We start from the raw sequence: 8,191 nt of genomic DNA on the forward strand, positions 1-8,191 counted from the left end.
ATGTCCCTTTGCCTTCCCATGCTTGGACAGGGAAGATTCAGAGAGAAACTTGGATTTGTGAGCAGTGGTTTTAATAGATATTGGCTCCAAATTAGTTCTAGGAAGCTGAATGCAGCAACATGTAGTGACAGCTTTTGCAATGACATGATAATCATTCTTATATAATTACAAAGCATATTACATCAATTATCTCCAAATCACAGGATCTCCAAGTTTGGGGGTATATTCGAGGCTGAGTGACGCCTCAAGCAACTATCTTTATGTAATGTGTGTCTAAAACAAAAACCTTTCCCACAAGATCAGTAGCAAGGAATCATCCAGCCTCCCCTTGAAGCTGGGAAACCCATCACCTCCTGAGCTGCATCATTTCACTTCCATACAGCCCTGATTACTGGGAGACTGATTTTCACCCTCTTACACCAAGCTGAAATCTGCCTCTTTCATTTCTACCCACATTCCCCAATCTCCCTGCTGGAGTAAAAGGTCTCATCCATTTTCTATTCCAGGCTTCTTAAACTTTTCCCATCCCTCTTAACATGTAAGCCCTTCTTAACATGATCCTTTGTAATATGACCACTCTTCAAATACTTGAGGAAAACTATCATATTGTCCCCACCCCAAGTCTTCTCTCCTCCAGGGTAAACCACCTGAGTTACTTTGCCAGTTCTCAGTTAGCATGGTTCCAGGTCCCCTCCTTATTGCCATCACACACTTTTGGTCAAAGTCCTTCTCAAAATATGATCAGAATTGAGCACCGCTCTCAACAACCCTGTGAGTGGGCAGGGAAGGTGTTACTGTTTTCCTTTTATAGGTGAGGAAACTCAAGAAAATGAAGGGATTTACTCAAGTTCACATTCCTAGAGCTAGGATTCAAAGCCTGGTCTTCTGACTCCAAGTCTGGGGTGCTTTTCACTACACCCAACTGTCTCAAGGCATCTAGCTATCTATCCCTCTTCGTGTCTCTAAGTACCCAGTTGTCTCCTGCTGCCTGTTTGGTGACTATTCCCCCCACACACATACAATCCACTGAATTGCCCCACCCAGGGCTCATATCCCAACGCTCTTGATTTTTCTCTTTTTCCCCATTAAAAATGACCTTTCCTGTGTCTCATCCCCTCAGGGTCCTGATTTCTGGTGACTTGATCGCTGGTCTTTAGTGGGTTAATGTGTCATTCCTCCCAGACCACATACTTATATTTAAACAGAGGCTTTCTGGAGACAGCAGAGCAAGCCTTGTGGTCCCTTCCTCCATCACTGTAAGTTTGGATTCTTAACCTGGAGTTGGTGAACTTGTTTTTTTAAAAATTTTGATAACTATTTTAATATAATTTCCTTTGTAGCCTTATGGATTCTACTTTATGCATTTAAAAATATAATTCTAAGACTTCAACCAGACTACCAGAGGTCCATAACACAAAAAAAATCAAGGACCCCTGAAGGGTTCACAGGGGATTTTGTGAAGATCAAATGAGACAATGTCGTTTCAGGACTACAAAGTGCGAAGGGTGTGAGGAGTTTTTGTTAAGTCATATGGTGGTAGTAATAAAGGTAATAACTAATAACGATAATGGTGAGTCCCTTCCATCTTGGGGCCCTCAGGGTCAGACTGGCAATATTTAACACATTACTTGGCACATACTAGAGGCTTAATAAATGCTTATTGGCCGATGGACTCATTGACCATGTATTTCCCATGGCCTGCCATTTGTGGGTCACACATCCAGCTCTGGTAGTGACAGAAGGATGACTGTGCTCATGAAAGTTGATTTCCCAACCTGGCTCCAAACAGAGGAGACTGGGATTCATCCCTGAATGGAGAGCTGGCTGGCTGGGATGCAGGGTGGTGAACAGGAAAAAGCACTGGAGTCAAAGGCCCTGAGTTCAAATCCAGCTTCTAACACATTCTTCTGTGATGCTGGACATGTCATTTAACCTCCATGGACCTCAGTCTCTACATCTGTAAAATAAGGGAATTGGACCAGATGGTCACTGAAGTCACTCCTGGCTCCGGATCTGAGATCCTACAAAAAGGATACCTATTTGAATACACATTAGGCTGACATGATCTGCTAGGTTTCTTCCGATTTTGACAGCCTGTGATTCTGAGATAATTGACATGGTTTTTTGTAACCCATAAATAAAAGGTTTGTACAAACTTCAAGCAAACATCCAGATATGTGAGGGAGATTGGAGGCTGGCATATGGGATTAATGTAGAGGGGCAAGAGAGGAAAAAAGACTGGGGTGCAGTCTGCCTACCATAAACTGCCAGCTGTTACCATACATTGTTGTTATTCAGTCGTGTCCAACTCTTTGTGACCCCATTTGGGGTTTTCTTGGCATAGATACTGGAATGGTTTGTCATTTCCTTCTCCAGCTCATTCTTACAAATGAGGAAATGGAAGCAAAGGGCATTAGGTGACTTGCCCAGGGTCACACATAACTAGTAAGTGTTTGAGGTCAGATGTGAACTCAGGAAGATGAGCCTTCCTGACTTCAGGCCTGGCACTCTAGCTGAGCATAGAAGAAAATACCCAAACTAGCCTCAAGAGCCCAGTATACTTACATTATCTTTAGGTCCTACTCCTATATACATGCCACCATGATGCCAAAGGATCCCAACCTCTCTTTAGTGCTAAGAAGTTAGACTAAGTGCCCTAATACGTAGTGAAAAAGATCTTTAAAAAGGTATCTTCCTTTTTCTTGACAGAATGCAAGATATTTTCTATGGGTATTTTGTTTTTTCCAGCACTTTGTTTTGGAAAATATAAAAGAAGTTTGGCTTCTCTGCAGTCGTTTACAGAATCTTGGAAATAGATTTCTTGGGGGATTCTTTGAAAATGTAAAGGTAGGCTAATTTCCAATGCCATTAACACAATTATTGACATTTTTATGCTATCTCCTCTCTAAAAAAAAGTTCACTTCCCTGACACCCAGTCAAAGTTATCGTCTCAGATAATAATGAAGTGACATTTAAGGAGGGTGCCCAAGACAGCCATCTCATCATTTCTTACCCTGCTGTATTCCTCTGAACTTCATTCACATTCTCCAGTATTTCATCATCCTGCAGAATTATATCAGCCCTGAAACTCACACATCCTCGGACCCTTTACCCCTGGAATTCTTCCCTCCCTCTGATTGAAGAGTATCAAAGGAGAACAGAGAGCTCCTCCTACATGCTCCCATCAAAGAGGATGTCCAGGGTGGCAATCATGACCCTGCTGGGCACCCTCTCCCTTCCCCAGGCTTTTAGGCTTCTTTGTATGTGTTGTCTAGGGCTATATTTTGTATAGGACTTGTATCTCCAACACTTAGCACAGTAATCTTATTGACTGAATGAATGACTGGCACAGCTATCTCTGTGAGAGAGTCAGGGAAGCACTTACTTAGGAAACAGGTTAGAGAAGGGGAGTGGCTCGCCCGGTCAGCAGAAAGGGTCACAACATAGTCTCTGATATCATTCTGGTATATATATATATCCATAACTGTTCCCCACACCCAGAAGAGAGTATGGAACAGGAAAGAGAATAACCTCTGCCCTGGGATCAAAGCTCACTCTGCTTCTCTCCAGTGCCCTTATCTTCTGGACTCTGAATGCTGAGACATATGGCACCTGCCTGAGCCTCTGCCTGCCTCACTCAACTTCTCTGGACTTGATCTTCTGCCTGCTCTGACCTCTGATATCTACCTGGTCCTTCTAGCCTCATTAATCCTCTTGAAAACTCAACCTATGATCCACTCCACTTAGAAAACAGACCTTTGAGCTTCTTCCTGGCCAGAGACTGGATTCTGGATCTTCCTGACCAGTTCTGCGGTCAGGTTTCTGTGACTGTTTGTATCCTTTCTTGTTCACATGCCCTATAACTGCTTATCATTAACTGAATTAATCAGTTCAACATTTATGAAGCACCTACTATGTGCAGTACCTCTACCAAAGTTCTCCACTGGTGCCTCATCATGGAATGAAAGGGACCCTAGACACTTGAAGGCTAATAGACAAGCAAAGTCCAAGTGGCTCCTCAGCAAGTTGGAATGACTTTGAGTGTGGTCCAGGAGACTGTCTCCTCAAAAACCAGTCTAGTAATGAATGTAGACAATTGGGGACACAGCACCTCCTCAAGACTGTCTGCTCAGCAGTTATGCTCTGTGTTGACAGAGGGAATAGCCATACCAGAAAAATCACAGATCCTTGAAATGTTGAAATGCCTCAGCTCACTACCACTTAGGTTTCTGATATTGAAAGTAACCCAAGGGACTGTGGGTGTGGAACATATACATGGCCAGATCTGGTTAGTTTTCCTGAACTGGTTTTTTTTTCTTTTTCCTTTTAATTTTTGCTGTAAAGGAGTGAAGAACTTTCTAAGGAGTGAAGGAAGGAAATATTTGGAAATATATGTGATATGAAACAAAAAGATATAACTTTAAAAATAGTAACCCAAGGAATCATCAATTTTGAGCCTCATAAGTATCAGACTAAACTATGTGTATGTGTATGTATGTGCATGTATACCTGGAGCCAGTTCTAACAAAAGTTCTTATAGTCTTTATTGTTTACATTCCTACGTTTGCATATCCTATGTTTATGTCCACCAGTTCAACATCTATGAAGCCCCTAAGAGTACATACACACACAGTGGTTGTCCGTTCTCAAAGAGGACCAAAATGATAAAATCAAGTTTCAGTGTGTCCAACTGTGGCTGATCAGACCAATAAGAACTTGGAACGCTCCACCACAGACCAGGCACAAATAATCCATGTAAACATTTGAGGTGGATACTCTAAATCTGTACATCCTGTGTTTCATTTGAGCTTTTTCAATTCTGCTTTGCTCATAGAGCACAGCACCTTCTCTGATGTGGACCTGCCATGCTGAGCAGTCCTGTGCCAGTGTCTCCTATGTCACACAATCAATTCCAAAGTTCTTGAGACCTTGATAGTGTCCTTGTATCGTTTCTTCTCACCACCGTGTGATTGCTTGCCCTGTGTGAGTTCTCCATAAAACAGTCTTTTTGGCAAGCATATATTTTGCATTCAAACGTGGCCAGTCCATCAGAGTTGCGCTCTCTGAAGCATAGTTTGGATGTTTGGCAGTTTAGTTCAAGTAAGATCTTCAGTGTCTGATACCTTATCCTGCCAGGTGATTTTCAGAATCTTCCCAAGATAATTCAAATGAAAGCAATTCAGTTTCCTGGCATGGCGCTGCTAGACTGTCCAGATTTCACAGGCATACAACAAGGTCAGCACAACTGCTCTGTAGACCTTCAGTTTGGTAGTCAGTCTAATTCTCTCCCATACTTTCCTTCAGAGTCTCCCAAACACATACACACATACATACATATGTTTATACATATACACATATATACAGGGTTTTCCAAAAGTCTTGGTGTAGTTTTAAACTTCAATGGCTTAAAACTTCATTAAGGCTCAGATGCAATCCAGCTCAGACTCTGTCTAGCTGGGATTGTGTCTGGCCCGCTTGTGAATACAAGCGTTACAAATGCTTAGGCTCCTTAAGAGGCAACCCAATTTGGCGAATCCTTAATAAACTTTGTTTTCTTTGGCTTTAACAAACAAAACAAAAGAAAACAAAACTTCATTAAGATTTTTTTGGGACACTCTACATATATTAAAAATATATGTATATGTATATTAGGGAATATATATATATTAGGGAATGAAATACATGAGCAAATGCAGTCTATTTTATAATAAATATTTTGCTCACTTACACACAGACACACAGAAGAAGGGAAGGTTCAGGCCTCTAGAAGGTCCCTGATCCTCAGAGACTTAACAGAGAGCTATTCCTCTAAAGAACCTCTTAAGGATGCAACAAAGGGAGTAAATTGCCCCTTTGTCCCACGAGTTTTTTTCAATGTGAGTCTCAACACCACATTTTGTTCATGCCCATTTTTACCATGGACCTTGTGTTTTTATGGTAGAGACTTTTAGAAAGATATTTTTATAACTATCATACTATACTTGCTTAATAAACATGACTAAACCTCTGGCCAGAGGTAACATGCATGTCAACTGATGCAAACATTTTTTCATCCAATTATCTCTTTTATTTTGTCTTTTAGATTAAAAAAATGCGCTGCATCAGTGGTCATCAATGGTGAACACGAGATGTGGGCTCCTATGGGATAGTAGGAATTAGCCCTGCATGTTATATGGTATTAAATCTGGTAGCAATTTGTCTCAGTTTGTTAACTTTTAGACTTCTATAGGCACTTAATAAATGCTTTCTGAATGACTAATACATATAACGTATTGTCCTAGGAGCTATAAAAAAAATACATGGCACCCGGTTGAAAGGGTTTTACAATGGTACAAGATTATGTTCAGCTTCCTATTTCTTACCTGCTCCCTCCCTACTTATAGTGACCCTTTCCTCAACAAAAAGCAACACCTGATCCCAGCAACCACTGCTTCCCTGAGATGGAAGCCTCTCTTCCAAAGCATCTAAACTTATCCTAGGCTTTCATCCCAAGGCTATAGATTCTATATGTGTCTTACACAGGTTTGGGGACTAGTAAGATGACCTGGCAGTGGAAACAGGCAGTCAGCTCTCTTAATGTGGGCTCTATTTTCTTACTTTTAAAATCTGCAAATAGTTGGTCATGAACTTGCCCAAAACTTTTGGACTTTCCACAAATGGAATAAAAGAAGTACAAGAGATTCAAAGGCCTTGTGGGCAAAATATTTGCAAGTACCCTCAAAGTGCTCTAGAAAGACCCATGTGTTACAAAAACGTTTATAGCATCACTTTTTGTTGTAGCAAAAAAATAAAAACAAAATAGGTGTCTGTCATTCGGGCAATGGTTGAAAAAATTATGACTATGAATGTAATGAAATATTACTGTGGATAAAAAAATGATAAAAGGAACAGATTCTGAGAAATTTGGGGAGACTAGCATGAACTTATGCTAGAGTGAAGTGGGAACCAGGAAAATAATTTGTATGATAACCTCAGGATGCTGATCAATGCAAAGTCCAATATGACTTCAGATGATGGAGAATGAAGTATGCCTCCTATTTCTTGGAAAAGGGATAGACTACTGCTACTGGGGCAGAAGGAGATGCACATTTTCAACAACGTGTACTGGTTTCTTTTGAATGACTACTTATTTGTTACAGTGGAAGGATTCTATTTGAGGGAAGGAGAGTCAACAGCTAATGGTTAAAAAGAAAATAAAAGAAAAAACTAGCAATGAAACATTTAAAAAATACACCAGAGAGAAGTTCAGAAAGGGACACAACAGGGTAGTTTTCTTACTCCAGGGTCAAATTTAACATACACCTTAAAAAACCCAAACCAATTCCCCAATTGATAAATGGTCAAAGGATATGAACAGGCAATTTTCAGAGGAAGAAATTAAAGCTATCTATAATCATATGAAAAAATGCTCTAAATCACTATTGGTTAGAGAGATGCAAATCAAAACAACTCTGAGGTACCACATCACACCTATAAGATTGGCAAACATGACAGAACAAGAAAATGATAAATGCTGGAGAGGATGTGGGAAAGTTGGAACACTAATTCATTGTTGGTGGAGCTGCGAGCGCATCCAACCATTCTGGAGAGCAATTTGGAACTATGCCCAAAGGGCTACAAAAATGTGCATACCCTTTGACCCAGCAATATCGCTACTAGGACTATATCCCCAAGAGATCATAAAAATGGGAAAGGGTCCCACATGTACAAAAATATTTATAGCAGCACTCTATGTAGTTGCCAAAAACTGGAAGTCAAGGGGATGTCCATCAATTGGGGAATGGCTGAATAAATTATGGTATATGAATGTAATGGAGTACTATTGTGCCATAAGAAATGATGAACAAGAAGACTTCAGAGAGGCCTGGAAGGACTTATATGACCTGATGCTGAGTGAAAGGAGCAGAACCAGGAGAACTTTATGCACAGCAACAACCACAGTGTGTGAGAGTTTTTTCTGGTAGACTTAGATTTTTGTAATAACACAAGAACTTCTTACCAAAAAAAAAAAAAAAAAATCCCAATGGAGGATCTCAAGGCAAAATGCCTGCCACACTCAGAGAGAGAAATATGGAAGTCACTCACATATTGTAGCAGATCATGTTTGTGTATGTGTATGTGTTTGTGTATCATGTTCTGATTTGTTATACGATTTCTTTCATTTATCTTAGTCTGACTACATAGCATGACT

Source organism: Notamacropus eugenii, chromosome 1 (assembly GCF_028372415.1).
Source record: "Notamacropus eugenii isolate mMacEug1 chromosome 1, mMacEug1.pri_v2, whole genome shotgun sequence".
NCBI classification, from domain to species: domain Eukaryota; kingdom Metazoa; phylum Chordata; class Mammalia; order Diprotodontia; family Macropodidae; genus Notamacropus; species Notamacropus eugenii.